The sequence below is a fragment of the Puma concolor genome, chromosome C2 (assembly GCF_028749965.1).
Source record: "Puma concolor isolate L17-30 chromosome C2, mPumCon1.1.hap2, whole genome shotgun sequence".
In the NCBI taxonomy this organism is placed as follows: domain Eukaryota; kingdom Metazoa; phylum Chordata; class Mammalia; order Carnivora; family Felidae; genus Puma; species Puma concolor.
The window spans coordinates 132,061,990-132,089,001 of record NC_141675.1 but is presented as its reverse complement, the minus strand read 5'-3'; the positions used below and the strand labels follow the sequence as shown (position 1 = coordinate 132,089,001).

The 27,012-nt window shown below is 39.6% G+C and overlaps 2 long non-coding RNA genes across 3 annotated transcripts in view; both read right to left on the bottom strand.

The window, feature by feature from the left end:
- Window positions 1-883: 883 nt before the first annotated feature.
- On the bottom strand, window positions 884-9,706 carry LOC147577537 (uncharacterized). The gene is made up of 3 exons (XR_015255854.1): window positions 9,364-9,706; window positions 8,673-8,816; window positions 884-977 (listed from the first exon to the last, which is right to left on the bottom strand). It is a non-coding gene; the product is annotated as an uncharacterized LOC147577537 (long non-coding RNA).
- A 3,220-nt stretch (window positions 9,707-12,926) lies between these two features.
- The window catches only part of LOC147577535 (uncharacterized), a 55,395-nt gene continuing 41,309 nt past the window's right edge, over window positions 12,927-27,012 (bottom strand). Inside the window, exons 3-4 of one of the 2 annotated variants that reach the window (XR_015240375.1) lie at window positions 14,107-14,442; window positions 12,927-13,319 (exon numbers count right to left, since the gene is read on the bottom strand). This is a non-coding gene — a long non-coding RNA (uncharacterized LOC147577535). The remainder of the gene's footprint in view (window positions 13,320-14,106; window positions 14,443-27,012) is intronic. The other variant, XR_015240377.1, reaches the window with a different exon arrangement.

Below are 27,012 nucleotides of genomic sequence, written 5' to 3'. Positions count from 1 at the left end.
AACTTGTGTCATGCACATTCAGAAGGAAAGTGGTAGAAATAAAACAAACAAACAAACAAACAAGAACAGGGCCCAGACTGGGTCTGGGGAAAGCTCTCAGGAAGCTTCGGAAATGAGAAACCTGGGGGAAACCGCAGTGTGTGAAACTAGAGTAGAAATGGATTTAAAAAGTCATGCTGTAGACTTGTGTTCTCTTTGTGGTGTTCTAGAAAAAGAAATAAAGATATTTGATTATTTTGAAATGACTTTTTTAGTTTCTGAGTTTTTCTTTAACAACGGTACATTCTGAGACTGGACCACAGGCTTCATGGCTTTATAACTATTACCCAAGTTAAGCGCATGACTAAAACTTACCATAAAGTGTAGGAAGAAAAATTTGAGGGCACAAATTGTTGTAGTCGTGTAATAAGACAATTCATGTTGCTCAGCTTGGCTAAATAGCTTTCAGCCCTGGGCTCCAGCAAGCAGCAATCAATCACTCTACTCCACCATATTAAACAGCTGCATTCACTGGGTCACTTTATCCATCTGCATGTTTAATTTTTCGTACAAATTTCAAAAACACTTAATATTTCTCTTCCTTTATATTTCAGCTCGCGTGTTTCTGCTTCTGTATATTTAAGATGATCTTTAGGGGGCGCCTGGGTGGCGCAGTCGGTTAAGCGTCCGACTTCAGCCAGGTCACGATCTCGCGGTCCGTGAGTTCGAGCCCCGCGTCAGGCTCTGGGCTGATGGCTCAGAGCCTGGAGCCTGTTTCCGATTCTGTGTCTCCCTCTCTCTCTGCCCCTCCCCTGTTCATGCTCTGTCTCTCTCTGTCCCAAAAATAAAATAAAACGTTGAAAAAAAAAAAAAAATTAAAAAAAAAAAAAAAAAAAAAAAAAAAAAGATGATCTTTAGATCCATAAGCGCTTTTGGGAAGGTAGTATTTTTCCACAGCAGTCATCATTAGCCTTTTGAGTCTTGAGAATAAATAGTTCCTAAGAAACACACACAGAGTATAGGTGCATTATTATCCTGAGAATTCTAAACTGGATGTCTCCCCATTCTCCTTCTAGTGCTTTCTCCACAAATCCTGAAGTTTATTATCCTAAAAATGAATTTGACTGCTAAAGGGTAGCAGACTATGCCACCTCAAAATATGCCACTTTGGTATAAAGATTGTTTTGAGCTGAGGGCAATTGAGAAAAAGCAGATACAAGAAAAGCTGTATGCCCTCCCCCTATTTATCTAAAAGCAGGATATAAATTGTAAATATGTCTCTCCTCTCCTCTCCACCAGGAAGGACAGAAGTTAATCACTAGAGACAACTCTAGATCCTTATCAGCCCAGAGATGGCACCAGATGAACCCACATAACAAATGTTTCCAACTAGCCTTTATCTTCCATTAGTTCCCCAATACATTTGCCTTCCCCCAATATGCTTCCCTAAAGCTCAAAGTTGTTTTTCCTTTGTCTTGTCATTTCTCCAAAAATGCATTGTTCTTCTGTTAAGATGTCATATAAGCCCAAGCTCTAATCACCCCTTTGAGTTACTCATCCCTGGGTACTTCCATGTGTAAGCACACATGGATACACTTCTGTTTGCTTTTCTCTTGTTAATTTGTCTTTTGTTACTCCAGTTTACAAGGCCTCAGCCAGTGAAACTAAGCTAGGTAGAGGGAAAAGTTTTCCTCCCGGACATCACCATATTCATGCTTAAAACCCCTGTTGGCTTCCTATACTTATGGAATAACCCATCTCCGCAGATGGCCCTTCACAATGAGCCCCAACCTGTCTCCCCAACTACTCTTTTCCAGCACTTTCTGTAGGGGGCCACACAAAACTTTTCCCTACTGCTTGAAGACACTTTGCCTGGAAACTGGGGAGGAGCTGCTCTCATATAAACTGTTTCTTGTTTCTAAAATGTTCTTCTGGGAAAATGTATACTGCTAACTACGCATGACTCACTCAACACTTGACTCAGTTCAAGTGTCCTGTCAGTGGTGGCTTTTCCTCAACTTCTCCAGGTAGTGCTAATATTCCTGGGGCACCAATTTTTTATTATCTCCTTTAACCATGACAAGAACCAAAGAGAAATTCTTATTAGCCTCATTGTACAAATAATAAACTGGGACTATAGAATGTAAAGGACTTGTTTTGAGGGTACAACTGGCCAATTTGCCCCCATTGCCCTCACAGCCAAGGAGCTGTCCCTCCTCTGTGCTCTTGTAAATTTCTTTTGCAGTCTTTAGCAGGAAGTATTGAAAATATCTATCTCAGTCTGTTTCCTCTGCAGTTCTAACTGGATTCCTTCCTGAAGTTAAGACGTCCATAGTCCCAGGACTACCTATAGTTTTTGGTGTTCATCTGTTTCTTGAGGCAGTGCAGCAATCAATCAATGAAACATTTTCTAATTGAAAAATGAAAGGAAACATGAGCTGATAGTTTAATGAGCACCTATGCTATTTACCAGGCATTATGCTGATTCTACAAAGCTCATTCAAACTATTTAATGAGTTTTACCAAAAGTCCACTTTTTTATCAAAACTTATTTATATTACATAAAATATAACACAAATTTCTAACACTTTAACCAAATGAAGTAAATCTGCTAAACTTTCAGGAATTAGAGGCTTGCTTAGGACTTATTATACAAATTGTTGAAGATGCATTTCTTATGTGTTAATAAAGAACAAAATCAGTGAAAGCCAACTAAGAACCAGGGCAAAAAAAGTGCATGCAATTTGTTCTCTTTACACAGATGTAAACCCATCAGCCTGCATTTCTTTTTCTTTTATTCACGTAGTGGCAGTAAACAGGCAACCCAGTCTTCTGTGTGTTCTGTTGTATTTTAGGCTCTTTTGATGACAAGTGGAAGACCAGTTCAACCAGCCTAAGCGAAAAGGAGATTTAATTATAAGAATTCAAGAGGGTCTCACAAATTCCACACCTCTAAAGGAATTGGACTCAGAAATAAAAGCTGCTAGGCAGTGACTCTCTCTCTCTCTCTCTCTCTCTCTCTCTCTCTCTCTCTCTTTCCATGGTCTCTTATCTCCACAATTCTCTTTGCTGGTTTCCATCATTGCTTTTTGTCATTTCTCTGTTTCTCTTTCTACATAGTGGAAGATGGATAGCTCACCCAGGGACATTTTACATGCTGTGTGTCTCTAGCCATGTTTATAGACTAATGAGATGCCTCTGAGAATCAGTTTCTTAGAGAATCTGATTGGCTCAGCATGGTCAGGTGTCCACTCTGGGCCAGTTGCAAGCAGTCAAAGCAACACACACAAAGAAAGAATAACCTAGGGGTGAATTTCTCAGAGAAAACGAGTCAGTGTTAACTGAGCAGATGCCCCAATAGTTGTCCATTCCATACATGTTCTTATCCAGCTTTCTTCTGGCAAGGAAACCAGTTAGAATGTCTGTATGTTACAATTTTGCCAAACATTCAAAATACACAACATTGAGGCATCAATTTCTCAATTTGTAGTAGATTCAATCCTAAAAATTTAGACCACTATTTTCTAGCCACTATAAAATCATTAGGAATGATTGAATCCATACCTTATCTGGTTGTTAGGTAATTTTCTCCACTTTCCCAAATAGATTGATGTTTTCAGTTCAATATAACTACAACTAAAGAAAATGTGCGGAGGAAATGTCTTTTCTTATTACATTATAATCGTGTTTGTGTCATAACAAAGTGGCTAAATGAAAGGGACATACTCAAATCACTGCAGGACCAAATTAGCAAATTGAATAGTTTTGGTGTGTTCACAGAATAACCGATTAAACCATGTAACCTCGAGAGAGGCAGTTTCCAATACACAGAAACATCGAATAGGAGGGGCCTCTGCTCTGAAGATGTAATTGGACATGGATGAAGGGGTAAGTCAGAAAATGCTCACCTAAATCCCTCCCTAATTTTGCCTACTTCAAAATTATTAGCCCCTCGCCTTTAAATACAGAAATAAGTATTATCGACTTGTTGTTTTTCACAAAAGTAAACTTGTATAAATAAAATTGCTCCCCAAATTGCCAAGTTTCCAGTCTCCAAATCACCAAGATTGCTGACGAAAAACTCCTATGACTAGGCAATAAACCGAGTGCACGATGTCATCTCCGCCCTCCGCGCCACCCCCCCCCCCCGCCATTGAAATGACAGTAAGGTGTTTAAAAGAGAATGAATTGGTAACATCATAAATGGGGGGTTATAGAGAGTACAAGAGGTGGCCTAATTAGGAAATTAAAGCAGATGGGGATCGCAGGGAAGTGTACCCCCAGGGTGGAGGAAGCCACACGCTCAACGGTATATACACTTGTTGAAGAATGCTGTATTTCAGGGAGGACCCTTCTTAGGTGAAGTTCTGGAAAAACTCTAAATAAAGAATCAACAGATTAGAGGGAAACAAAGGGCTGTGGAATAATGCCAGTCAGTGTCTAAACCAGAAAAATAAAAACCTTGGGGCACCTGGGTGGCTCAGTCAGTGAAGCATTTAACTCTTGATTTTTGGCTCAGGTCATGAGCTCCCGGTTTGCGGGTTCGAACCCTGCATCAGACTCTGGCTGACAGTGCGGAGCTTGCTTGGGACTGTCTCTCCCTCTCTCTGCCCCTCCCCTGCTTTTGCACTCTCTCTCTCTCTCTCAAACACAAACAAACAAACAAGAAAAACCTTAAAAGGAATATAATAACAGGGGTGGGTTTTCTCTGCCTGGAATTGTGTGGCAATTAAAGAAAACCTTTAAAAGTTATCCTAAACTAGAGAAATCAACTGCTACAGAGAATGGGTTATCCTGATCATGGGAAGAACTGGAAATGCCCAAGATCTTGAGATGGTGATGCAACTCAGAGATTGGCAATTGCGGTAAGCCTCTACCATCCCCAAGGGCTAGAAGAGCCAAAGGAAAAGGGAGTGTTAACAGAGCCCAAAGCTATCGCCTTCTAGCAGAAGTTGAAATGGCCGCAAGCCTGCGCAGTTGAAGCTGGGACCATAGAAGAAAGGACAGATTGGCAGGAGAGGTATGAAGAAGGCACTGCCACTTCTGCAAATGCTGCCTGCGATACTACAGCTGCCTGGGACACACAAACAGTGATAAATACCCTGGTTTCTCTTCTTCTTCCCACTCTCCAGTCTTCCACCTGTACTTTCTGCTGGAGGAATCTATCCAATTGACAAGGAAGCCTAAGAAATAAGGCTCAGGTGCCTGGGTAGCTCAGTTGGTTAAATGTCCAACTCTTGGTTTCAGCTCAGGTCGTGATCTCATAGCTCGTGAGTTTGAGTCCCGCATGGGGCTCTGTGCTGACAGTACAGAGCCTGCTTAAGATTCTCTCTCTCCCCTTCTCTCTTTGCCCCTCCCCTACTTGTTCCCTCTCTCTCTCTCTGTCTCTCTCTCAAAATAAGTAAATAAACTTAAAAATTAAAAAAAGAAAAAGAAAAAGAAAAAGAAGTAAGGCTTCTGTTCTGTGGAGCAGGGCAGGAGGAGACTGAGGAATACCTTTGAGATCATATAGCCATATGGCAATCTAGGGACAGTTTTCAGGTAAATGCTTTCTAAAGGAACTAACTCCCTAACAAGACAGAATTCGGGGCCCCAGTGGGAGTTAATACCCTAGAGCAAAGCCTCGTTCTCATTATTATTTTTTTTCCAAGAGTGGGGAGGAGGTCTACCCCTAAATGGTAAAGTGCACCTGCTGTTTTTTACACACACACAATTCCTGGCAGAGAAAACCCTCCCCTGTTATTACATTCATTAATTGAACCTTTTATTCACAACTTCGAGTGGACAAACCAAAGAATACTATTTTTGTGAGAAAAACCAGGGGGTCAAAAAAAGGGGGCTTGAACAGAAGCAAGTGACCCCTAAGAAACAGATAATCCATGGAATGGAATTAGTCTTTCAGAGAGATTCAAGAATATGTTGCTCACAAAAAAATAAATAAATAAAATAAAACCAAAAAGCAAAACCAAACAAAAAAAAAAACCCTAGCACATCAAGAAGAGATCACTATGAAAAATACACAAATAGAAAATGAGCATTCTTGGAAATTAGATGTATGAATGGCAAATTTTTAAAAAATAATATAAGTCAAAATAATTCTAATTTGAAACCCAGAGCCAAAGCCTCAAAGATTAAATATATAGGTTATGATATATATGTTGAATGGTAAACTGAGGCACATTAAAATTTACACTACTTTCTTTGCACAGACATCCATTCAAATTAGGCAACACCGAACAAAGTTAAGAGTGTTCCCCTGACAAGCTGGGAAAGGCTTTTGCAGATGGAAGCAAAGTAAGGGAATTATTTGATTGGCTACCGCTTAATCAGTTGTCCAATTTGTGGAAGCCTAGTTGGATGTTTGCGATTAGATGTTCTTAAGTTTCATTTTCTCGGATTCAAGTGCATTGACCCTGACTTAGGTTTCAGTGTGTTATATAGGCTACCAAGATCTTAGACCACCTCAGTTTAAGTTTCCTTGTACATATGTGATTAATATATATGTAGCTTTGAATAGAAATTTATATATGTAATATATTTAAATGCATATAAAAATGCATGCTAATTTATAATATATAACTTTTTAAAATATACTTTGTGTTATATATTATATATATTTGTATTATATATTATACATATATATGTTAAAGAAAAATTAATAGATATGGAGACTTAATCAAGAGGTTCAATATCCTAAGAGAAATTCCCAACAAAGAGAACAGAAGTGGGAGACATTAAGCAGGAGGCAGAGAAGAAGAAGCAAATTTGCAGGAGCTCAAGAAATGCCCGAGTGCCAACTGGGCATAGGATGAGGTATTCATATCTATACCAACAGGAACTAGTTATATCCTTCAGCGTTCTCAGTCTGAGGGCAATTAAAAATGTGAGGGTATAAAATAAAGACATTTTTGAACACACAATGAGTTATCTTCATTTACCTTTTCTTATATAAAAAAAAAAAAACAGCTGTAGTTTCTTTTCAAAACAACAGAAAAGAAATTGAAAAAAGGGAAGCCATGAGATCCAAGAAATAGTACACCCAACACAGAACTACAGTGAAAAGAGACTCCTTCAAAGCAGGCTCTGTGGAAAGTGAGAAGAAACAATGGTCAAACTTGGCAAATGAATATGGAAGGTTTTAACCACAATGTTTTCATGTTGACATATAATGCAGCTAAAAGGCAGGATCTTTGTGGGGCTGAAATAAAGGTTTATGCTGCCTCCTTAAATAAAAGAAAGTAACAGAAACTTAGAAGCTCACGGAAGATCAAAAAACTCTATGAGGAAGCCTTGGACCAAATATGAAGAAAGGTGCAATGTGGAATAACTTTGAGGTCCTCATGGAGTGGAAGGAAAGAGATCTACTTGACCTTCACGATTAAAGTGGCCCATGTTTAGTGAGATAAAATTATATCATTCTACCATGTTCCATGGTGGTTAATAATTGCTGCAATTAGAATATTGAAAACACTTATTGGGTCTGAATTCTAGCCTATAAAGTATAGATAAATGGTTAAATATTTAATTAATTATAACGGTAATGCAGAATTTAAATAGTACGAATTTGGTCAGTGTAAAAATAATGACAGTTTATAGAGCTAAGTAAGTATAGAGAAAAAGTAGGAAAAGTTGTGTAAAGAAGCACTAATGTTTCTATCTTAATAATGGGACCTATGGAGTAATGAATATCGATTTTGATGAATAAAACATGAAGTTTAGTAATCAGGTGACAAAAATTTAAGGGGGCGGAAGTCCACTGGAAGTTAAGAGAGTATAAGTTAGCTAATTCATCAGCTTCCATATAGAAAAACGAATATTTTAAGGTATAAATTTGAGGGTTTATAATTGTTAAATAATTTTAAGCGGTTAGTGTAAAATAGAGGTATGAATGTGCAGTTTAGCACAGGAGTTCCAAGTTGATGGCCCATAAGCTAATTCTGCAAGAATCCATTTTTGTTGTTGTTGTTTATTTCCCATATAATGTTTGTAAAACTTGAGAAGCTTAGCCAAAACATTCAGATTTCTAATTTATCTTTTTTTTTTTTTTAAATTTTTTTTTTCAACGTTTATTTATTTTTTGGGGGACAGAGAGAGACAGAGCATGAATGGGGGAGGGGCAGAGAGAGAGGGAGACACAGAATCGGAAACAGGCTCCAGGCTCCGAGCCATCAGCCCAGAGCCTGACGCGGGGCTCGAACTCACGGACCGCGAGATCGTGACCTGGCTGAAGTCGGACGCTTAACCGACTGCGCCACCCAGGCGCCCCCTAATTTATCTTTAAAAAAAAAAAAAAAGAATGTAAGAAAGATCTAGCAACACTGAAATTGCATTCCTCCGTGGGAGCAATCGGCCAGGGCTAGCAAACAGGCTTGCCTTAGATGGAGCCTGTGCTATGCCTTTGGCAACATTCTACAGGCTTCCAGGTATGTTACTTATGCCCTGCTTTCTTTGTTTACACCAACTGCCTAGCTTCTGTGAGAGTGGAATCTTTGACCCCTCACTGAGAGTTACAGAGTTAAATATCGGAAGAACTATACCTGGCTCAAGGTTGGTACCTCTGGGGAAATGAGATCAAGGGTGGAAAGACTTCAGTTTGGGAGATAATAATCTTTCATTTCAGGACAGTTTTAACCAGCTCTTTTATTTCTATGTCTATTTGTCCATGTATTTCTATGTCTATGCCCATATCTTACCTGGCTCTAGTCTGGCCACAGACTGAGTCAGAGATAATAAAGCTTCAGAAAAAAATGAAGAGACCTTATGCTTGTTGAAGGGTCAACTATAAGTAGGAAGATGGCTTTCAAGACAATGGTTCAGTATCTGGGGGTTCACAGATACTATAAAAAATAAAATAAAAAAAATTAGAACAACCTATCTGCCTAGTGGAAGTAATATACTGTTTCTCTGATTTTGCTTGTGGCCAACTGTTAACTCTCACAAATAACCATGTGCCCCTCTACATTTCCCAGCCGTCCTTGTAGGATGTTGCAATTATGTGACTAGACTCTAGCCGACAGGATGTGGGCAGATGTGATGTAAGCCGCTCCCAAACCTGGCCCAAAAACTCTTCCCAAGCAATCTTACATATGTCTTTCCCTTCCTCAGCAATTTGGAAGCCAGGTGTTCAAGATGTCTCAGCTGCAAGACAGAGGGAGCCTATCTGACCCATATTGGACTGTGATGTGAACAAGAAATAAGCCTTGTTGTGTTAAGCAATTGAGATTTGGGGATTGACTGTTCCAGTAGTTATTGTTAGTTACCTAAACCAGTGACTCTCAAACTTAGCATGTTTCAAAATCACCAGAAGAGCTTGTTACAATACAGACTGCTCACAGGTGACTTAATATGAAGTCTCCTACATATTAGCATTGAAGCAATACTTACAATAACATGAGTCCACTGAAATGAAGATGTAGGATGAATGGACGATGCCAGATTTCCGAGATCAGCATAATGGTGCTTGTATCTACACTGAGGTGTTACAGGCAGTCTGGAACATGATGACTTCAAGTTACCATGAAGCACAATTTCAATTACAGCGTAATTATGATCTGGGAAACCAGAAGGCAGATGGATCAGCCTCCTGTGAGGTCACCTCTGTTAGGGAAAAGCCCAGGTCAGACTACAGGTGAAAAGTATAGAAGAGAAAATGTAAGCAGACACAGACCACGGGGAAGTCACATATTGGAGTCATGATCAGTGTCACAACCTCATACCTACATGTCAATCTCTAACAGTCCCAAACAGGACCTTTTAATTTCCAACTAGGAGCAATCATAAAAAGTTTCCTGCCAGGGGAAGGAAAATACCCAATAGGAATCCCATGATTTTATGTCAAGAACACTGGCAGAAAACAAATGAATTTCTTTTTTTTTTTTTAATTTTTTTCTCAACGTTTTTTATTTATTTTTGGGACAGAGAGAGACAGAGCATGAACGGGGGAGGAGCAGAGAGAGAGGGAGACACAGAATCGGAAACAGGCTCCAGGCTCCGAGCCATCAGCCCAGAGCCTGACGCGGGGCTCGAACCCACGGACCGCGAGATCGTGACCTGGCAGAAGTCGGACGCTTAACCGTCTGCGCCACCCAGGCGCCCCAACAAATGAATTTCTAATGACCTAGGAGCGACAGACTCAACCTTAGAGGTTAAAAGCAGTGATTAGACAAAATTCAATTTTCTTCTTTTCTTTTTTCAGATATACAAAATGTGCGCCTATGCGGTGGGTATTTCTACAGTACTTTTCACATTGATTTGATTATGTTGCCTAATTTGTCACTGTTCCTTCCCAAAAAGATAGTTTTCCATCAGCCTCTTCAATAACTTCATATTCTTCTTGTATCCCCTGCCATGAGCCACACAGGCTAGTCTTTCTTCTTATACAGAGAGATAATAAAACTCATTTTTCTTTTTGTCTTTGACTTACTAATATTTAATTTGTTAATTATCTCACCATCATATGATAATAAATTATCCATGTTTTCCAGACACTACTTTTTCTGTTTCATTTCTTTCCCTTGGTTTCTTGCATAGATCTGATCACAGAAATTCCTGCTTGGACATTGCTGTTAATATTCTTGAGGAGAACTTTGTTACTGCAAGTTATTAATGGAGAGTCAAATGAGAACAGTATGATTACACTATTTGATTTTTCCCATTCTATTTGCAATCCAATGGGATATTCACTCTTGATGTTATTAACTCTTCACATTTAAATTTTAATCCTCATTTATAAGCCATCTGTTGTCCTTAACTCTACAGGTCAAAAAAAAAAAAAAAAAAGAAATTAGATTTTTCTCTGTTCTCTTGAGAAATGTGACTACAGGAAATGATGAGCAAAAATGAATTTTATTGCAGTCTTGACATTCAAAAATTTTAAATATCTCAAACTATTCAGAAAAAGGTAGCCTTTAATTCTACTTCATTCATACTGTCTTCACAATAAGTATTATTAACCATCTGCTCTCTACAAAGCTTTGTGCTAGGTGTTGAGGAAGATCCAAACATCAACGAGACACAATCTCCTGTATCTTCTTAGAACTTAGAAGTAATATACATTCATAAGTAGTGATGGTCTTGATAGTAAATGTTAAAGGCTTTAAGAAAAGGAGAACTTAAAAGCTATCTATCGGAAGGTAGATTATTTAGAAGAGGAATCAGTGAGAGTTTCATGGACATCTGAACTAGTTCCTGAAGAATTGTAGGATAGTGATTGTACAGGAAGGAAGTGTAGATGGGAGAAGGCAGTACTATATGGAGCATGTTTGGGAATGGGGTAACTTCGGAGGAGGCTATCAAGACAGCATAGGGTATCATTAGGAATAAGGTTGACAAGAGGCAAACCGGTACCAGATTACAGATGTTTAAAGGTAACATTCAGGAATTTAGAAGTCACCCTGTGGTCCTGAAGGGTGTGACAGAGTGTGTGAGAGTGACAGTTTTGTTTTCAGAAGATTGATCTGGTAACAGGCGTGTAAAATCTGAAAATCAGATTCAAGAGATATTGATGGAAGAGAAATTGTGTGGGTCAGGCAGACAGAGAAATCAAAGATGACTCTGAAGTTGAGAGCCTGACTGACTGGGTGGGTGGTGACTACGCGCAGCAAAAAGCAAGTCAGAAGAAGCAGCTTGTCTGGGGAAAGGTGTTACTACAGAATAGCTGAGTTGAAAATGCCGGTTGGGAACCCAGACAAGGCCAGTGCAGAAATAGAGCTGAAGCTCGAAAGAGGGCTGGTTGTTAGTGTTGAAGATTTGGAAAGAGATTAAGACCAAGGGAGGGGAGAGGTGGTGATTAAAATCACCGAATGAAAGAATATGGTGACAGAAACGTAGAGAGCTAATAATTATCTGGGACTAGCATTACCCGATTTACTTCATTCACTCACACTAAATTCAGAACAGCTCCTAGAACCTCCATCATAGAGAGAACGGTCAACAATGTTGAATGTTACAGTAAAAGGTAGATCTGTGGATTTCTGTTTGCATTTGGGATTAAAGTCATGATTCTGAGCATCTACATAAGCAGTCTTTTTATTTCCTCCCGTCAAGTGTAGAATTTGGCAGTTAGGTAGGTCATTTGACATAGTCAGAAATCTAACTGGGTAACTCCTAACTCACCTAACTGGAGTTTGAATCATTCATTTGGATTTTCTAGAAGTGAACACATTGTTTTCTAACTCTGTGTCTTCTGGCTAAACTCTAAGCTCCTGAAAGGTAGGGCTTGGGTCTTGCAAGGGCAAGGCCCTTGAAGGAAGCTTGATACTTGCTTTTGTTACGTATAGTAGTAGAATAAAAATTGGCCTCAACTATGTGAAATCTTCAGCCATTTGCAGGAGTAATTAAGAATAAAAGAAGAGAACCAAGGATTCAGCATAATGTGTGTTCCAGGACCAGTAGAATGCTAAAGAATGGAGAGCTAACAAAGGTAAAGATGACCCTCGAATTTAACAGGAAGTCAGACTTCCTCTAGCTACTGGAAAGACATTCTTTATGGATTAAAAAATAACTATTATTTTCAATTTACAAATGAGTTTATAAAGGCAGACAGGTTAAGTCACTTCTGGAAGATCCTAACGTGTCAGCAGGAAATCAAAGCCTGAAGTTCAGAACTTGCTTCCCACTAAGGGCTCTGAGCTGTAACCTAAGAGAGAGGTTCCAAACTTTCCTAAACTTCGCTTCTCAGGTCATGGGTCGTTATGCTTTCCCCAAGGTTAGTTTTACATGAAGAATTCAGGGGAAACCTGCACTTTTAAGTGACAGAGAATTACAAATGCTATTATCTTTTTAGAAATCATATGGGGCTTCCTTTCTCAAAGCCGAAGTGGGAATAATCCATGGGAAGGTAAAACATCCTCCCCACTGCCATCCTCCTCCAAAATAAACATTTACTGCATAATGAACAAATGTGGGACAAATATATTTACTTGCAAAATGATGAAGGCGATTGTTGCTTCCCTTGGAAGAGGTTTATTAGATATTGGTTGAAAAGGTTCATTTCTTGAATAATAACCGGGAATAAACTGTGTCCATGTTACCGTGCAGCTTCTTTTCATTTTTAGCCTCACTGCAATCTTGAAAGAGGGCAGGGAAGAGTTAACCTAAGGCCCAGACAGTCCCCTGCTGATCTGTAATGAGTGAGAGCTGAAGCTGAATGTCAATAGCTCCTTGTGAACTTGGGTAACCCAGCTGAGCCCTCTGCTTGCCAGAGCTGGAGGAGGTAATCAGCTTGACCTGTGTGACCTTCCTGAGGCTGTGCTCTGTCCTGTATCGAGAAGCTTCTTTGCATATGATTCCTACATGCTACTCAGTTGAACTTCTTTTAGGAGAACTGATCCTGAGTCAGCCTTAAGAGGAAACATAATATAAATTAGTCAATGCTGGTTGCAGGTTGCACAATATAGTAGATGCTTTAAAAAAAAAAAAAAAGTAATAGGAACACATCCTGGAAACCTCAAAAAGATTTCCAGGAACAGCTATGACATCTGCCCTTCCAGCGTTATTAAAATAAATTGAAGGTTATGTAACAGTTCTATCAGCACTTCAGATTTCTTGTGGAGTTGTGTTTCATCGAGTGCTTTCACCTTTCTGGGTTTGGTAAATGGATTTACTTTTGTTTTATTGTTTACTCATCACTGTTTTCATTGCATAGTCCCAAGGATGCCATACACACAGTGTTTACAGTATAGATTCTAGGTATACTGCATAAGATTTTCTTTGAATTTCTAACAGCATTTTGTCCTTATTCTGTTCAATAAATGAAACTTGAACAATAACTAAACTTCTATCTGGGTCTAAATATGCTGTTATTAGAAGAATATTATTCACTGAGAGAATGAATGTAATTCTGCTGCTAAACTGCATAACTTACATAACCATATCGAAAATGGCACAGTACTTCCCATAAAAGTAAGAGTGATTTGAATCACAAAGATCAACCTATCATAGACTATACAAATCCATACGTAAGTCCCATAACAAATACAGAGTTTATATTCCCAAGAAAATGGGGCTTAAATGTAACAAAAATATTCAGTTAACTTATGCTCATAGAGGTGTGCAAGTATTCCAAATCAAAGGCACATTATTCCTCGAGGAGCTAGAAGCTTTATTCCTACCCTAAAGCAAACTTACCTCCAGGTATATCTATTATGCATATTCAGTCTTTAGAACTGAGGAATCCTCCATCATGACAAATGAATTTTGCCTGGAAAAAATAAATGCCTAAGCTGTAGTTTTTCCTAGTTTTTATAATAATGAAGTTTAAAGTTCTTAGTAAAGAATTGCTCCAGAAAGGTGAAATCTTTATCAAATGCAATCAGCCACCGTCATTACTTTGCAGGTTAAAGGAACACAGAAGATACTGCTGCAGGGTGGGCAAAGGAAGCCAGTAACGTGGGAAGTCACAATCTGTCGTCAAATATTGTAAAATACTTTGTCGCCTTCTTTGGACAAATGCACATGGTGAAACTGTGGGATGGGGGGAGAAAAAAGCCTACGAACAGTTCTATATTAAGCTTAACATTATACTCTCAGCTTGGTCCTAAGAGAAACAAACAGTTATGAACCCTCAGATGAGCCGAGGCAACAGATGATAAAGATTACTTGAGGGAAATGACACCTATATATTTGACCAAAACTGTCAAACACACACACACACAGAAAAACTACAAACCACTGCACTTTACCCAGACTTGCCCATTTCTGGCTCAAGCGTCATGTTCACTGACAGCTTGCACATCTCTGAATAAATATCTTAAGAGGACAATTCCCAAAGGAGGTTGATTTTTCAAAACACATGCCACGTGCCCAAGTAAATCATGTATTGAGACTGGACTCTGACAGCCAACTTAAACGAACGAAATATATTTTCCTTGCCGATTTTTAAAAGCTTGTCAAGATTGGCTTGCACGATAACTCGTTATTTTAGCAAAGTCTAAATTTGTATATAGAGTTGGCCTCTAGAAAGTATCACGTTTGTTTTGCCCCTAGAATATTTTCTTATTACAAAGATTTGTGGAATTAATCTCTGTGAAAGTAAATGTAAAAAGCAAATCTTCTTTACCTCATGGAATTGCATTATAACTGCACAGGAGCACTTCGTTGCTTTATTTGGACTGACTGTTTTTGCTCCCCTGTCCCATGTCACCAGCTCTACCACCCACACCTCCCTGAAGGGAGAAGAGCTCTGTCAGAAGACTGCCTGGTAAATCAAAAGCGCTTCGTGGATAGTCATACTGTGTGTTGCACCAGAATGAGCCCTACTTATGCAGCATTCTCCAAATGACTTTCTGCTGGCTCTCTCTTCAATCAAATGCCTGATACCTGAAATGAATGAGGAGACTTCGGAAATTGCTCTAGTAACTAGGTTAAGCTAAACAAATACACTTAAGTTTTGCCTAGTTCCATAGTTCTATAGCCAAATGTGATTTGCACAGATTAGCTGCCAAACTATACTTTTCAAGCGATCTTTACTGAGCTCACAAACATGACCATTGTTCTAGGTACTAAGCAACACGAAGACTGATAATGTTACCATCCCACAGACATTCTTAAGGGCCGTACATGATGGAGACTCTGTCACACTCTGTGATGAGTAAGGGGAAAGAAAGACAATTAAGATAAGATGTCCAATCTACAGGAGTTTCCACTCAAGCAAGAGGAAAAGAGAAGTAATAATTATAATAAATTGTACACAAACCATAAAAGAATTATAAGTCATGTACTGAGTACCCAAAGATGGGAGAAATCGTTGTTGTTGTTTGTTTGTTTGTTTGTTTTCTGAGCCACTCAGCAGAGGTGGCCTGAGTGAGGCCTTCAAAGATGGCTTTGAACTAGGAACTGGAGATGCCCAATGCTACTTGAGGATCCATATATTAGTAGGTAGCCCAATGCTGGAAGTGCTGAGACTCATCCTGGGTAAAGGGGAAGAACAACAAAAGCTAGAAGACAAGGCAACCAATTTTTATAATGTGTTTATTATGAAAGATTCCTAACATTCACAAAAGGGAGAGAATAATAAAATGATCCCTCAAATAAATGCCCATTACCCACATTTAAAGATTATCAAAATGGTGGCACATTTGTTTTATCTACCTTGTTTTCTTTTCTTCCTGAGTTTTTTAAAAAAATGTTTAAGTGTTTTTTATTTATTCTTGAGAGAGAGAGAGAGAGAGAGAGACAAAGTATGAGCTGGGGAGAAGCAGAGCAAGGGAGGGACACAGAATCCAAAGCAGGCTCCAAGCTCTGAGCTACTAGCACAGAGCCCAACGCAGGGCTCGAACTCACAAGCCATGAGACCGTCACCTGAGCTCAACCTACTGAGCCACCCAGATGCCCCTCTTCCTGAGTTTTTTAAAAAGGATATCCCAGACATCTATCAGTTCACCTCTTCTGATTTCAATATGTGTCTCTAAAATGGATGGGCATTATCTTATATAATCACAATGCAGTTATCATGAACAAAATTAGTGATAATTCTGAAGTATCACCTAATAATAGTAGGGCCATATTAAATTTCCTCATTTTCCTCAAAACCGTCTTTTTACATGGCTAATTTATTAAGTTGGTGATGGGTTTTGTTTTCTTAAGCTCAAATGCCATCCCATGGAGTTGGGTAGTATCTCATAGGCAGTGGGATTTGCTGGAGGGCCTGGACTATATCTAAATCCTTATTGAATTGCCCTGTACCTAGCACAGTTCCCAGCCCAGGATTAACCCTACACAAATGTTTGCTGAACTGCACTGACTTGAACTGAATAAAGCTTTTAAGTAGAGTGGCATCTCATCAATACTCAGTTTTAACATAGTGTTAGTGGCGCTAGGAAGGGGCATTGGAAAGCCTGTCCTCACAAAAACTCTGTACGCTCAAGGAGGTGGTAAGACATGTGGTCAAATTGTAGGTGTCAAAGTACTACGAACCATAAACTGGAACTTCATAGAACAGAAATTTCTCAGTTTATAGATTTTCTGAAATGACAAGTCTTTGTGCCTTCTGGGTAGAGGCCATACTTTACTTACCCTTGCATACCTGAATAGCCTAATATCCAAACAAACTAATATCAAAGATAGATGTTCCTCAACCAGACCAAAATATTTCCTCCTGATGATTAAAATTTTAAAAATATTTCTTTCAACAGTATTTCGGGTGGGTTTTTCTTGGACTAGCCTGTGTATTCTTAGTATCTAAGTAAAGAAACCACCTGAAGAGAGAGAACTCTATCCAGGAAGAATGGTACTGATCACTGTAGCAAAATTTCATTGCCTTATACTTTGACACACACTTATACATTTCTTATCCCATTGTTTTGCTTTGTTACTCACAATTAGTGGAATATATAAGTAGTATTATCTAACATTTATAGGTAAGTAAACTGAGGTCCAGAGTAAGGGAGTGCTGTAGTCAAGGCCTTGAAGCTATTTATTGGTGGAGGCAATTTGAAGTCAAGTCTTTGGATACCAAGAACAGCGCTGGTGGTTTTATGTTTCAACAATTTTCTTGATTTTAATTTTCCATGCTTAGCATTGTTTTGATTTCAACTGTTCGATGGCACCAAATCTATTGAGCAGAAGAAGCTGGAAGGCAGCGAAGGCTCCCTGTCTTTGTGGGTGAAACAAATAAATAAACTTTAAGCAGTTTGGAGTATCTTTGACAGCTGACAATGTCCTCTTCATATAATTTTTATAGATTCTTCAGGATCCATTATTATTTTTGAAGCTCTCTTCCAAGAAATAAACAGAATCCTATTTCCCCAATACAGTAGGCCTCTACTTGTAATTAGTGATGTGTTTAATTTGTTCATAGTATCCATAATATATGTATTATATGAATAGATAATCAGATATTAATACTGCATTGACTTGACATTAAATTTTACTATGAAAATCTTTATAAGATCGGGTTATAGTATTGAAATAAAATGCAGAGAGCAAAAAGTAGTTCTGGTTCAATTATTCCATGGCAAATTATCTTCAATTTATTATGAATAAATGTATATGGATCTTGCATTATTAATATGCAAACTATGAGTTCTGCATTCAGCTTTGTATTGTTGTTCCTTGTATGACATCCATTTTGGTCAGCTCGTATTCTTATTTCCAGTGCTACCTGAGTTTCCAATTTTTTAAAAAAATTTCCCTTGAGGTATTTTATTTCAGAAGGTTTTCCCAATTTTTGAAAATGGAATTGTTTTGCACAAGTACCTGTGGAAAAGACTGTGTAATTGTCAAGTGCTGTGATTTCTAAAACCTAAAGAGATTGGTGTAAGATATGAATAAAGATTATTTTGGATTTTCTTTTATCTAAAAGCCCTAGAAATTTAATTGTAAGATCAATTGTTTCCACTTATGAGTCAAGTCTGCTTATGGGGGCTATATTTAGTTCCAAAATCTCATTGCAGAAGCTTCTGATTGAGATCACACTCTGTATTTTCACACAGTGATTTCTCAGGACACTCCACCGAGATAGGTGCTAATTTCTATTCTTCTTTATTTCCTACAAGTGGAATTAGAGTGAGAATGTTCAACCAGCCTCTTTTTTTTTTTTTTTTTCCTTTTAAATTAACTTTTAGCACTTGGAACATTCTTGGAAATGAAGGAAATTCATCCACCTAGATCAGGGAGGTGTGCAGATTTACAAGACTGAAGTTTTTTTCCTCATTTTGTTACAGGATTTGTTACTGATGGGTACCAGGGGAGATGTCCATTGACACTGAAAATATTCTTTAAGGAAGGGGAAGGATAGATGCTATTTAACTTACCAGAGTTGTTGCATTTTGAAACAAAAGAAAAGATTTTTTAGAAGAGTGGAGTTAAGTTGTAAACAAAACGTATATTACACACAGTATGCGTGGGGGGGGGGGTCCTCTGGTAAGGTTCAGGCAGTAGGAAGTTTACCTTACAAAAAAATGGTATTGGGGAGGGATGCTGAGAGGCTTACAGCGACTATGTTTCATCTCTTTCTGTCTTGACCACAGCACTGAACCAGAGGCCTTGCATAAAGTAGGTGTTCAATTAAAGCTTGCTGCATGAATAAATACATGAGCCCAGGTTTATTCTGAAAGAAAACTTACATTCATATCACATAGTATCTATTGGAAGCTCTCAATTTCAACCCCTATCTCCTCTGGATATCTAGAAGATGCCAGTGTGAGCTTTCTAAAATGCAAACCTGGTCCTGTCATTCTTTTCGCTGATCACCTTCAGTGGCTCCCATTTGCCCATAGGAATCAACCCAAATCTCACAGTGTGACATGGGAAACCCTTGCCTGGGACTCCAGCTTCATCTCTTACTCCCCCTTCCCCACATTCCACCCCCCGCCCCCACAAAAAATTAGATGCATTGACTTGTATTCTCTTTCTGTGTTTTTGTGTATGCTGTTCCAGCTTTCATACTCTTAAGGTACCTGGCTAATCACTACCTATCTTTTAGTGTCAGTTCAAAGCTCACCTCTTCTGAGAAGCTCTCCCTGAAACCCTACTTCCTACCGCCTAGCTGTCTCTCTGTCTAGCTATGGAGAAGGTTCTCTGTATCCAGTGGGGTTCTCCATATCTAGTGCGGCTTCCTGTCCTGGGTCTCTCCCTGATTTGCTCTCTGAATAACCCAGGTCTTTTCACCTTTAAATTCAAGGCACTCGGCATTATAATACCAGGTATACAGTAGGAGCTCAAACATGTTGGAGAAAAAAAAAGGGAGCATGGGAAAGAGGAAAAGGAAGAATGTGAGAAGGTGGGGGAAGGGAAGGAGGAAGGAAGAGGGGAAAAATTACTATTTGTTCAGACCATTTTTCTAGGCTCTCTAAGCCAGAAATAAGCTCTAAGTGGAAAACAATGCCCAAAATTAAAACAAACAAACAAACAAACAAACAAAACTTCTAAACATAAAACATACATTTTAAAGAATTAGCTCTTATATTTTGTAACTTGTTCATAAGGCTTAAAAGCAATAGTTTTGATACAATTCCTCTTGAGTGGCTACATGATTTAAAAAACAAAAGCAATAATTTTCTCATTAAAGCCTGCACTTTGAAATCAAAGAAAGCATAATTATTTCCAAGTTTATTTGACTCCGATGTTAAGACATAAAAACAATTCAGAAATAACCGAATTCTCACTCTCAAATAGTTTGCTTAAATACCAAGTAAAAAGTCAATTAGTTTGCAGTATCTGCTGTGTTTTGGGGTCATGAGATCAGTCCATTTTACTTCCTCTTTAACATGGGCTGGAGGCTCTTAACTATTTATGGATTTCACTGATCAGCAGGCTCGGCGAAACTGAACCGCTCCAAGTAGCTCCGTATTTTAATAGAAGTGGGGTTTTCTTTAAACAGGGGTGCATTTAAAAAGAACTTCAGATACGTCTGAATATTTTCCTTTATGATAGGTAAACGTGCTATCATTTTGAGAAAAATACGCAAAACTAGTCTTGCTAATTATAAAATCTAACACTACAATATGAATTCCTAAGGAAAAAACAAGACCTGGTGCTGGGCATGGGGCGAGAGCATGCGCAAAACACTGAACACTGGCAGACTGTGAGTAGATGACCCCATTTGCTCCTCACGCACACTCCTACCCCTCTCCAAACTTCCGAGATTATCAGAGACCTCAACAAAACAAACAAACGCATACACTCCACAGGGCCGAGAGGATTGGGGTTTGACTTTAAATGTGCCGGTGAAGATAAAACTCCTTGGACTGATTGTTCATGTATGACAATCTTGCTTTGGTTCTAATACTGCCCTTCACCCCTTTGCCACCTGTCCGCTTACAAACATTGAGCCCGGCCGTCGGGAAATCTGCCTATCTCTCAGATCAAGAAACCCTTCCCAAATCCATCCAGCCCAAGGCCGTTCAGTGCAGAACAGCAAGTCTATGGCAAAACTGAGAACCCAGGTCCTGGATTCCCAGTTGGTCGGACCACTAGACCACATTGCACCATCGGAGCAAAGACAAACATGAATTGTTCCAGGGCCGCCTCTGTTTGTTTATGAATGTGTTTGCAGCCGTTCTGAAGCTCTGTTGTCCTCATTTCTCTTTCCTGTTTGCAATTTGTAAGCATTTCTGTCTTCCTTTCCCCTTACCTAACCTATTTCTATGATACCTAACCTATTTCTATGATCACTTTCATTCTTCTGTTTTAAATGGATTCTGGAGCAAGTGAAGAATAAACTAGAACCAAGTAACAGGTTCTGGTCGTCTGGACGTTTCTACCAGGGCATTGATACATATCTTTCTATGGATAATGTTAAGGAAGTGCATCAGTACCAAAGAGTATCTTATAAAACAAATAAAAAAATAAAAGGTGCTTAGAGCAAAAAGCAATCTCCAGCTCTCTCTATACTTTGTGAGTCAAAGAAACTCAAGGCAGTGAGGAGGTGATGAAGTTAGATCATCGATTATGCTTCTTTTAACCCAAATGCAATGGTGAGTTTACCCAAACTTATAATGATGCAAATGAAACCTTTATTTTCAAAGTGCCTATTTAAACACACAGGGTGTATCCAGTATCTGGAAAGATAGACAGACCCACAGGCAATTTGCAGCTTAAAAAAACATGACCAATTAGACAAAACTGAAAAGCCTCGAAATAAAGTAGGGGGAAAAAATTTAGCACATCATGATTGCTAACACTTGAGGGAAAAGCAGACACGTTTTAGAGGAGGTCAAGAAGGTAGACAAATTGCCGTTGAACTTTGAAAGTGAACCCTAAGCGTCCAGGAGATTTTCAGCTTAGAGACACTGGTTTTATTTATATCTAATTTCATCTGACTTTATTCCTTGATAAAGGAATTACAGGTTTATCTGAACACTGTAATTAAAAGCCATGGTCAGGTCAATATTGGGCTCATGAATGTAACGAATATATAATATTTCTATCAGAAATCAAAAACATTCTTGTAAAGGCAAAATTGTTTTCTCTAGTCTGTAAATCTTAGAGCACTTTTCTTATTCTCTCTTGGTTTCTAAGGCCTCTTTCTATTTCTCTTGGTTTCAAAATCTGTGTTTCTGGCCTTGAACCCAGGAGCATGTGAGGAGGGCCGCTCAGTCATTGAAGCATCCATCTGGTCACCATGACAAACTGGTCCTATAACTAATAGAGCCAGACCCCTAGGTCTTTGCCCTTGTGTATCTGTAATCTGTGGCTAGTGGCTTCAGCCTGGGCTGAGTGGCAGCAGACAGCCACAGTGACCTCTTATGAGTAAACTGGCCAATAGCCCTGACCCAAGGGTGGGGCTGGAGCATTTCAGTCACGTCCATTGCCTAATCCTCCCAACTCCAGCAGAACCTAAAAGAAGCAGGAATGGGGATGACTCTTACCTCAAAAATGGGTGTAGAAGGAAGAAGAAGGAATATGGCCAAGTAGCTCTAGGGGGTTAGAGGTTCCTGGCCTCCATGTCTTCCCTCCTGGGACAGGCAGGACACTTCAGCTCTAACCAATGGTTAAAGAGGATAAGACCTTTGGAACTGGGAGCTAATGGCCAGATTATTCATTTGCCTTAAAGGAAACAATTTAATTAGGAGCTAAACCACTCCTGATATCCACTCCTGAGAGGAAAGGGGCTCTCAGGATCCCTAGGAACAGAAAGAAAAATGAAATTCCACAGTTGGTTAAAGATTTTAGGAAGCCAGTGCTCCCTGTGACACACCCTGGTGATGATAAAATTGTCAGCCTAATTCCTTGTAGTGGGAAAGCTGGAAAGAGACCAGAGAGCAGTATGCTGGTTTACTAATTCCCATGAGAAGTTTTTGGTCCCTTTCGTGTTCCTGATGGCTCCCTGAAATGTTTTCACAGTTTGGTCTTTGATGATCATATCTGGTCCCAACAATTGCACATAAAATAAATCTCATGAAACCTTGCTATCATAGAATATTCTTTTGTGTCCTGGTGTCCTTGGTGTTTGGAATCCCAGTAACTACACAATTATGAGCAGAAATTCCCCCACTCAAATTATCCTGGTCATGGCCGTCCAGAATGGACACACCTGGAAGAACCAGTTAGTAGAGCTCTGAGTTCTCAGTGGGCATGAAGAGAAATAGAGAGACAGTGCTATTTTGCTAACAGAATTCCCCTGAGGCTCACTTCTTGGTGACTTCCAGCAGACCTCTATCAAATTCTCTGATGTAGCTACCCAGCCCAATTCCCCGATGTCGCATATGGTCTGGAGGAAGCTAGTGCTATCCCAAATAAAAGGGGAGGAAGATTCACTCATTCATCCTCTTGACTCAAATGCCTAAAGAAAAAAGAAGCCCTTCTAAGGTTGTAACCCCATTCCCTCTTTGCTTTCTCCTCTTCCCTGGGCTTCAGCTCCATTTCCAAATAAAGACAAGTTGGAGAATCTGGTACTTTTTCATTTCTTTCCTAGAATCTAAGGACACGAAGAACCCATAGAGACTGATTAACTGCTTGTTCAATTAATTCATTTATTCATTGATCCATTTAGCAGGCATCTCTTTAGGACTTGCTTTACCGTAGGCACTTTTGGGGGGGGGGGGAGGAGTGTGTTGAAAATGCAAAGACAAAAAATATCAGTTTTTGCCCTGGAGAAGCTCATATCCAGTGCCAGAGGCAGATATGGAAACTAATGCTTTGGTATGGCTCATGACTCACCAACTGAGGTGTATGTGCAATAAACATCATGTGTCTGTTTTTTCGTTTGTTTGCTTTTTTGTTAAGGAGATTAAATGCTACTCTGAACTCTCATCTTACAGAGCATCTGAGAGGTTCAATTTCAGTCATCACTGAGGATCCCTTCCTGCTTTGTCCCTCTGTCACACAAAGGTCCTGTGGTTTTTTTTAGCCCAGAGCATGTGAGGAGATCCCCTGCAATCTGTCCACACAGACTATCCTGGATGCCCATGGTCTAAGCCTGGCTGGTTGCTTCAGGTCTAGAAGCCCCATTACTTCCATGGTACAGATAGGCTACTGGATCCTTGAGGACCTGGGAGCCAGATGCCTAAGATCAGGTTCCTAGATATGAAGGTAGCCACCCCTTCCCAAAATGTGGTTCTGCTATCTTGCAGGGGCCCTGCCAAGGTCCTGCTGCCCATAACACCATCCAGCTTTGCTCTCTTCCTTGTCTGGGGGCATAGTTTTCTCTGTCTCCCTCATCTGTATTTTCTCTACCCTCACCCTAACAGAATCTGCTCCAGGAGATGATATGTTCAAGGAATGAATAAAAAGTAAGATCTTAGAGATTATTCTGCCCCTGAAACCCAAGAGTGAGTGTCTCCTCAACTGTTCTGACCGTGGCTCATAGCCTCATCCTAGTCCAAGGCCAGTATCAGAGTATAAGCTTGAGTAAGTGATGCAGGAAGGGAGTAGCTACCTGTGGAGCATTTGGGACTCAGCGAAGTTGATGTTTCCTTGAAATATGCAAGGGCGCAGGGATGGTATCTGGGGTCAAAGAACAGAATGTGGAAAATAAACAGAGATAAAAGAGCCTTGTGTATTCCAGCCAAGGTGAAAATACTTCTGTAGCTAGTGTGTCTACACGTGTATGTGTGTGTATGTGTGTGTGTATGTGGTGGGGGTGATAACAAGAAACGAGGCTAGAAAAAAAGGTTGTGACTAAATTCTTATGGTAAGTAAGGGGGTTTTCAAGGTGAGTTTCTAAGGTAAATAGTTTAGGGTCATTGCCTACACTACAGTATAGAGGGGAATCCGTGAACTTTGGAAGCTGTCAGATGTAGCTTGAAATCCAAGCTCCAGTGTTCTTCTGCCATCTGGCCTTGGGCAAGCCATTTAACCTGTGCTTCGATTTCTATGATCTGTCAAATGGGCATAGATGATGGTAACATCTACCTTCAAGGTTTTTTTTGTGTGTGTGTGAGAATTGAACAAGACAGCATATGTAAAGCATCTGCATAGTCCTAGGCACATAGAAGTATTAAATAAATGTTAGCCCAGTAATATTACACTTGTAAAATTATTTTTATGCCACTAGATCCACAGCAACATGGAGAGGTAGGGCTGGCATGTATTACAGTACCATCAGGCAGCTTACAGAAGCATACAGGGATCAGAATTTAAAGTGCTCATTGGACCAAACATACTGGCAGACATAAGATTTCAGGTGACATTATGGATGATAATGGCCCCAAAGGTCAGAAGAGATGTACTTCAGGAGCAGCAGGTGGAGGGTGACGGGGGTGATGATTTCACCAGTGGAAAGGCAGTGTCTGGCACCCAGACACTACCCAGGTTGTTTTGAGATTCCCCAAAAGAACATGATAAAAACAAAAATGAGCAATCAAAAGATGGCAAGTGGTGTCTTCGTTTCCAAGGTCTGCTGTAACAAAGTACCACAAGTCGGAAGATTTAAAACAGTAGGAATTGGGGCGCCTGGGTGGCTCAGTCGGTGAAGCATCTGACTTCAGCTCAGGTCATGACCTCGCAGTTTGTGAGTTCGAGCCCTGTGTCAGGCTCTGTGCTGAGAGCTCAGAGCCTGGAGCCTGCTTTGGATTCTGTGTCTCCTTCTCTCTCTGCCCCTACCCCACTCACACTCTCTCTCTTTCTCAAAAATAAACATTAAAAAAAAAATAGAAATGTATTCTCTCACAGCTCTGAGGCTAAAAGTCCAATATTGAGTTGCCAAGAGGACCATGCTTCCTCTGAAATCCCGGGTAGAATCCTTTCGTGCCTCTTCCTAGCTTCTGGTGGGAGCCAACAATTCCTGGGACACCATGGATTGCCTCTATTGTTACATGGTGTTCCCCCGTGTGTCTGTCTCCATGTCTTTTTTTCTTCTTCTTCTTTTATCGTTTATTTCTTTTTGAGGGAGGGAGAGCATGAGTAGAGAAGGTGCAGAGAAAGAGGGAGGACAGAGGATCTGAAGTGGGCTCCATGCTGACAGCACACAGCCCAATGCGGGGCTCAGACTCAGGAACTGTGAGATCATGACCTGAGCCGAAGTCAGATGCTTAACCAACTAATCCACTCAGGCACTCTTCTTTTCTTCTTCTTGTCATGACCTCAGTCATATTGGATTAAAGGTCCACCTGCTTCATAGGACCTCACTTTAACTTACATCTTCATCATGTCTACAAAGACTATTTCCAAATAAGATCACATTCACAGATGCCAGGGCTGAGGACTTCAACAAATCTTTTTGGGGAACATAATTCAACCTACAAGTGATGTTATGGAAAGAGAACTGGACTGAGAGCTGTGTCTGTGGTAAAGTTACCTCTTGGGGGTCAGGTGTATATTTGTGAAATTAGGAGTGGCTCTAAAATGCTATGATTGTCTGAGCCTCTCTTGATCCTAAAAATGAAATACATCTAGAGGCAAAAACTGAAGTAACTAATTGAAACCATGTGTTCAAATCAAAACTGCAGTTTGAGGAACCAGGGATTACATAACTAATAACCTAAGCCCTTAGTGACCCTGGCTACATTAGGAAGCAGTGCTTATGAAAGAATGCACTTCATTTGAACAATTTCTTCAGTCGGGCAGAGGATAGATTTTCTTGTGTAACTGACATTTCCCACCCCTCCCTTAAAATGTGCTTTGGTAAATACATTTGAAAGAAACAAATGAAGTGCAAGAAAATTTAATTTACTCTCTAAATCTCATCTTCCTATACAATGGAAGCATAGGAATTGTGAGTGTTGGAATAAAACTATTTTCAACCCCCCCGCCCCCGGCCTTAGGTTAATTGTGAAACAAAGACCACTGAAGACCTCCCATTCATCATTTACATCTGCCTTCTCACCTTCCCTAATTTTCATCCCCGATTACAGTAATATATACATAATACATATATATATATATATATATATATATATATATATATATATATATGTAGTTTTCTCAGTAGTACAACTGATGCGTGGGTCATGTTTTCCAGTGTGATTTTTGTCCTCCGAACATGCCACATTGTAATGGAATCTTGCCTATTGATATCCAGCCAACCATTCCCACATCATATTTTCTCATCATTACATGTTTTATGATTTGATTGTATATTTGAATAAGGGGCAACTGCTAGGATTCTATCTTGGGTTGACACTTACCCAGTCTTCCTAATAAGGATATAAA